Below are 7,849 nucleotides of genomic sequence, written 5' to 3'. Positions count from 1 at the left end.
ACTACTTAGGCACTCATAGACACAGCAGATGCACACAATAATCAAGTGACACAAGTGAGTCAGAGATACATATTCTTGCACCTCTGAAGGTGGAGAATATTTCCAAATGTTTTGAGATGGGAAAGAGCACCTTGGCTATACTCCTAATCACACAGACTAGACAGAATTACACTCTGAGGAATAATTACTTAACCACTACTTTCCCTTAATGCTATTGTTTAATATATACCCAACACAATAACAGGGAAGTTATAATAAAAGGTCTGTACAATATAACTTTTCTGGCAGGTAAATAGCGATGTATTATCATAGTTCACCACATCAAACTGAGAAGCATGGCCGAAGAACTGTTGTGGACATTAGAGTTCAGAATGCTTCCCGTAAATTTATTTCAGCAAATGTGTGTCACATGTCAATTTTGTTGTATAAAAGTAGTGTTAAAAGTAGAGCGTGCACCACTGGAAAACCATGAAGTGTGTAAATCAATGACATTGTTTGATCTGGTCAAAAAATGTTTTTTTTTTTTTTAATGAAGACTGTGAATAAAGAAATGATACATGTTCAAAGAACATATGGTTAATAAAATATGAATGCCACATATTGCTGTTACTCAAAGGTACAGAATATGGAAGCTGTTTTTACTAACTTGCCTTTTGTTCATTTTAGGCTTAGAAACTCCTTGCTTTATTACTGATAGAGTTATTGACCCAGAACTAGACCCACGTCAGTTTATTTCAACATTCTAGACTCAACAGGAAGTTAAAGGAAATGTCTGCATCTGTCAATAAAACAGATGCCACATTCAAAGACATAAGAACAACTCTAAAATGTTGGCTTCTTTGCATCAGTGACAATGGTCACCAGGGCAAATAGAATAAATGGCTCCGATGGGTGCACAGTAGTAAAAAATTGGGACAAGCTTTAACTCTCTCTGACATTATCCCCCACCCCAATTAAAAACAAAAAATATATATATGTCTACTTGAAAATGGTTTGGAAGAACAGTATATATAAATAAATATAACCAGAAGTGAACAGAATAGCATTGTGACTGCATTAGCAGAATGTATTAGCTCTGAAATTCTCACCTGTATACACAGTATCATTAAGGAGGGATTTGGGAATGATGCTCAGTTTATAGTCCTTGTCCATTACTGTGTTGTTTGGAAAGGTACACTCAGGTGGATCAGCTGTGTATCCTGGAGTGATGAATCCAAGGAGCAGGAGAAGAGCGCTGTATCCTGTAAGAGTCATTGTGGTATTGTCCTTGTTTCTGCAGAGTTCTGTACTTCTCTGTCTTCTCACACACCTTTATATCCGCAGGAACTTAATGATGTACATCCCACTTCCTTCTATTTAATTATGCAAGGTAGGGTTTTTATGAGTGATATAATGAAACTACACTGATACAATGAAAGCCTGTTTCGTAAAACTATTTTGGCATGCATATGTTAATTACAAAATACATATAATCTGTGAATCATCCAGAAGAGATGCATTGTTTATGTGTGTATATATCTAAATATTCCATTAATAAATTAGTGACATATACCTTATTTCACTTGCAGCAGCACTAATTGATGACGTAGATGTTAAACCAGTTTCTTGGGTTTCACTTAACCCTGATTCTATATTGGAATGTGATGTCTTTCGTAAATTAGGAAATTATGAAGTTGTTCAAAATGATTTCTATAAAATCATCAACAGATTTTCCGCATGGTGAGTAATCATTAGGAGAGTTTTTATTTGTGAAAAGAAAACACCCTTGAGGTAACCCAAGAGGGTGTACCATACCACCTGCTTCAGGTGGAAAGGCCTTACATATTTAATTTAAATGGCAGTTGGGCCTTTCATACGAATGATCAGACCTACTTGACTTAAGGAACAGAGACATTTGGAAAGGGAGGGGATAGTGTAAGGTTTGGTGTGATTAATGGTGAGAAAAGTGGAACATTCAAAGATAACAGTCCTACAATTACTGGTATTCTGTAAGCCTTGGAAGCTGTTTAGTTACCACAGCAGAAGTGTTGTTGGAAAAAGCCCAGTGGTTCCAGATCTTCTGATTTTACATAAGGAATAGCTAAGAGTACATCATCTTCATGTACAATAAAATATATAAACTGTAATATATCTTATATAGGTATATAGGTATAATATAGGCATTTTATTTATAAGATACTCTTGTTGTCTCTACTTCTTAAATGTGTTTTCCCTTTCTTACTAGGTTTTCTGATGTTTGTTAAGAAGCTGTCAAGTCTGCCAAAGAAACAGACATGAAAGCATAAACTTTCACACATATATTTGGCAAATCTAAACCCAAAACTCTAACCAACATTCATTTGAATACACTGTAGCTAACATCTATTTTCCAGGAAAAAGTTAAGTCTGGTTAACTAAGGTAACTCAAGCATTGATAAAATAGAGATCTACAATGGTGATATGCATTGGGTCATGTGCTGCTGATACGGGTAGTAGGAGGTTTAGGGTGGATTTGCACAAATGCATTTTAACACACATGTGTTTCCATTTAAATCAGTGGAAACCAATGAAAACACATGTCATATGCATTGCAACACATGCAACACTATTTAAAACATGTACAAATGCATATCACTATATGTCAACAAACATTATTAAGCAGTTGTGTGTGTGTGTTTTTTTAACAAGCATGCATTAGAATAAGAAATCATTGATCAGCATTTTCATTTGTTTATTTATTCCCAATTAATGGGATCCAAGGTTTTAAAAAGAAACTACTGTAAACTGTATGCTACCCTATTGAAAAGTCAAACCTCAAACAGAATATGAGTATTTGAAAGAGTTGAGTAAATAATGGAAAATATACTATACTGGTCATTATTTTTTAGCGGTATCAGTGAACTGGTAAAACACGGTAAAAATATTCACCCATTGACTTTTGAAGGTAGATTTACGATATGAGAATCTTGACTCAATAAGTTTTAGCTGTGTTCACCCAATCCTGGGCAAATGAAATACAAAAATATATATTTTTTTAATATTTAATGCTCCAAATGAACTGGATTCATCTGTGGGTACATTGCACTCTGATTAAGCAATGTATGCTCTGCATTGTATGAAATGTATCTTGCCTCCTTATTTATCCATCCCAATAATTGTGCCCATGTTAAAGATGCTACATGTAGTGTCTTACCGTCAACTACGCAAAGGGGATGAATAGGGATATACTGAGTTGTCAGTACAACCCAGTGTAAATTTTTAAACACTGGTTCATTAAGGTCCAGCACAATGATTTTGGCTGCTAAAGTACAAACTGGCCGGAGCCATAAAGAAATATCTGTTGCCATCCCTCAGAATGAACGTAGTCTGGGTTGATTTGCATTCTCCATAGCAATCTGATACTTATTTTTAATTTTATAGCCAACCCTAAAAAAATGTCAGCTGGAATATGACACACAATATGAATGTGTCACGGGTAAACATTGCAAAAAATAATTTCCTTATTGCACTTACGTTTTTATTTTATTTGCATATGATTTTAAAAAGTTATGGATATGTGCCTTGTTCCATTAAACTGTCATAAAAACATAACAAATAAAGGCCACCATGGCTTATTTGTCATTTCAAGAATGATAGCTAATTCATTGTCATGCTGAAGCCTGGGCCTTATTTGGAATAAATGGCCAGGACTTTTTAGTTCAGACCACAACCAGGAGTCCTCACCATGTTTATTGTGTTCCTGTTTTAGAGCAATGATAAAGTAAGAGAATTATTTTGAAATTCAAATGGCTAGCATAATTGATTCAGAAGATCAACAATGACATCCTAAATATTTCTTGTATGTGAGGTCTCCAAAAAAAAAAAAAACTTACGACAGTTATTATTCTTTCTTGGGTCCCTCTGTCATTTGTTACCATATCTGAGGCTTCCAGTGACGCCACCTCACAGATGTTGCATAAGAAATTGTTTCATAAATGATTAATCCATTGAAAACTGATGTGTGAACACATTAATATTTGTGTTTATTTACATATAAATCAGAAACACATGTGCGACTTACAGTGTGAAACTACCTTATGGTAAAGTCAGGTGAATTGAAATCTTCCAGATTCACTCATACTTCCTTTTGCACTTTTATTGCTGTAATCAGCTATTGACCAAGCAACATATTTTCTGTTCAATAAATTAATGTATAATGCCAGAACCTTGAGAAAATAATTAATAAAGGATGCAACATGTTTTTCTTATTGCCATCTGTGCTGAATTTGGAGACATTTTGACTGTCATGGCTGGAAGTGATGTAAAATCCAATTAGACAGACATATTCAAAACATAATTTACCAACAGATTTTTATTGCTGTATGCACCTTCTGATCCAAGTGAAAGCTGTAACATTTGTACCAGAATCACACAGATTGGAACCTAATGGTGTACCTTGCGGCACACTGGCACATTGTGGCATGTTGCACAACAGGTCCACCAACAAGGCGCATTAGGGTGCAATTCAGAATAAATAACCAACACTTGTTTCATGCATTATCATGCAGCACTAAATGTGGTACTAGAAATCACAGAAGTGAACCTGGCCTAAGAATGGAAAATAGGTAAAAAAGAGGAAGCATAAACTATAAAGATATGGATACAATAACAATATAATAGAGATAAAGTAACACAGGTGACAACAAGCATCAAGGAGAATACTGGTAAGCTATGAACTGCAATATTTTATTGCAATAATGAGCATAGTTTACTTACTCTATGTGGTTTTTATATGTTTAAACAAGGAAATAAAAAAAACAAAAAAATGACAGATGTTATCTATCCACCACCATAAGAATATTTGAGTACCAACTCACTGCACCAATAAATAGTTTAAAAACAGAAATATTTAAAAATTTGTATTTTTCTTTTTTAATGTTTCCTATACAAATATAAATATAGTTAGTATAGAGTTAGAAAAATCACTGTCAATGTTTCAGTTAGGAGTGCCCCCTGTATTATTCTGATGTATTCTGATTCGGACTGTAAAACCTTGTATTATGTGAAATAACCAGTTTTTTGCTAATATTTAAAAAATGCCATTGTCATCTAAAATAGGGGGCATGCGCTACTGATTTTGTACCACATTTAAACTGAACATGTGCTGATGATGTTTTGGTTAAAGGGTATGTAAGCTGCCTAGGACGCTCAGGCGGATGTTTGCAAGGCAGTGACTGGAAAAACAGGCAAGACACGTAAGTTGCCAAAAAACAAACAGTACAGTAAATATTAGCCGTCTGGCTCCTAGCTAGCTTACTTGGCATTCCTATCTATTCCAGACAAACAAAAGTACAAATCTAAGTCCAAAAGCAAGAACAGGGCAACATACAGTCTTCAGGAATTTTTCTCTGGTAACAATTGTGTGGAGCTCCTTCTTTTCCAGCCTCCAGCTACATACTGGATACAGAACTTTCTGTTAGCCTAAATACCACAACTGGATTCAGCCTACATGGGTAGCAAAACCCTGAACATGGACCAGGTGGTCAGGGAACCCTCCCAATTCTTCCCTGACCAACACCACAGTGGAAAACTAGCCTACCTTCCCTAGAGCTTTTTTTTAACACATGAAGTGCCTGAAAATGGTTGCAATACATCACAAACCTTTCCAAATAAATTTTGTGAAACCCTGTCACAGGTAGTTAACTTTTTAACAATATGGAGCTACCTGGTTTTTCATTACTCTTCCTATCCAATGTAAGCTTATAAATACAGTAACACTGGGATCAGTTTTTAATCTATTCCACAAAGGGCTCCGCATTAGTGTAGGACCTTGTAGGTCTGTACTTGATGGTGTATAAATTGATGATGATGACCTTAAGAAATCAGAAAAGGGTGTTATTTTATCTCATTGTTTGTAATTTTGGGTCCACCAAATATTACCTTTGACTATGGTGATGTCATGTTTGGTTCACTAAAAAAACTTTATGCTCTCAAGCCTTCTCAACTTCCTGTTACCAAGAGACAGGACTTTTAATTAGTCAGGGAACAAGTTATTCAAATAAATAAATAATAAAAACATGCAGTTCTTTTTAAAAAACAAAGTTAAAATATAGTCTGGAAAATACATACTTTTTAAAACATAGTTGATTGGTATATGTTTTTCCACATGTCCTTTCACCTCCGTCATAAGTTTGGTGACAATACTATGTCCTGTGTCTTTTTAAATACCAAAACTTGTTGACATATATGTGGTATGTGGCTTTGAAAACTGCATCTTCCCATCTATTCTGTAACCTTTACTAGGCTTATAAGGGAGAAAGGGATACATGTCTTCATCTAATGGGGAATGTTCATGGGTAATATTACGTTATGATATGTCCTTGTGGAAGCATATATGTATGCACAGAAAAACAGTACAAATACACTGAGACATTCAGTATTTTAAGTTTTTTATTTACAATGAAAGAATATTGTAAATAAAGTAATAGGTTACAGAATGTTGTATACACATATTTCCCTTTGCAATGTGCAATGGTATTTTATGATAGTGTCTTTGAATAACAACACTTTTGTTATATTTTTATTACAATATTGATAACAAATCCTTTACATATAGCACACACATTAGCATTAGCATTATAAGTCAATTTTTTTTACAGCTGAACTCCAGACAAATGTATATATGTTCATGTGCTTATAATAAAGCAATTTTACCTGTAAAAGGATTTGTATTCCTAACTATCCAGTCCTGAGATATACTCAGTCATACCAAACAGCAGAGACAGGTTGGTGACCATATTTTTGTCTGCTGTATTCTTTAACTGCCAAAGAATAACTAAAGCTGTTTGTTTTCAAAGATTTTTTGAGCAGAAAGGCATTTTTATGCCGGACAAACACACAGTACTATCATCAAAGACATATTATCCTTCTGATTGATCATACTGAGCTATGCATGCAAAGTAGTTATATACAGTAAGCCCTGGTCAATGAAGGTTGGAAACCTGGAAAAGATGTCTATAAGCTCCTTTATCAGGAGTGTATAAATCTTTTTTTATGGATTAATATAAATACAGAAAAAGCAACTCTCATTTATGCATTCCAACTGTTTATTTACCTGTTTGTGTGTAGTTTAGATTCAACAGAGAGATAGGCAAAATTTCTGGGGTAGGGACGGAGTGATAGCCCTGTTTTCATCAAATAACACAGGCATGCAATGTAAAAAAAAGTTTTCACTGATTCTGATGTGTTTGGGCCACTAAATCTGAAAAAGAAATCCATTTTTTTTTCATGTAAGGTTTTTTCACATATTATTATATTTAACCTAACCATGATGGTCTGTACTGTGCTCTTTTGAGTTTTGTCATTGTTCCACTTTGCCTGACCAGTTTTTGTTACATAAATGGGAACTATCTTGTGAAGCAGCAGATTTATTTAGCAGATTTTGGAGTAAAATTTGGTGATCAGAACAAGTTGTGGGCGCTACATAAAGTCAGCTGTTTTCCATGAAAGAGCTTCAACATTCCTAAGATAAAAAAAAAATAAAAAAAATACTTTTGTTTTAAAGTGCCGAAAATAAAATATTGCTAGAACCAGGTATCTCATTCTTCTGTATTTTTCTCAAAATGATAAATTGGTGTACTGCAACCATGTTTCATGGCTCGTGAACATGTTCTATTTCTATTTCTTTGAGTACAATGGGAAAGAATTGAGTTTGTTCATTGACTCCTCACAACAAAGCACAAATGCAGTGCTCCTTCACAATCACAATAAGTTTGCCTTAATACCCACTGGCCATTCAGTACACTTGAAAGAGCAGTACAAGAATTTGAGATTGATTTTATAAAAGTTGAAATGAGTACCAGATGAGTGCCATTGGAAAAAGTAAAAACAT

This window comes from Pyxicephalus adspersus, chromosome 11 (genome assembly GCF_032062135.1).
Source record: "Pyxicephalus adspersus chromosome 11, UCB_Pads_2.0, whole genome shotgun sequence".
Lineage (NCBI taxonomy): Eukaryota > Metazoa > Chordata > Amphibia > Anura > Pyxicephalidae > Pyxicephalus > Pyxicephalus adspersus.
This window is presented reverse-complemented; position numbering follows the sequence as displayed.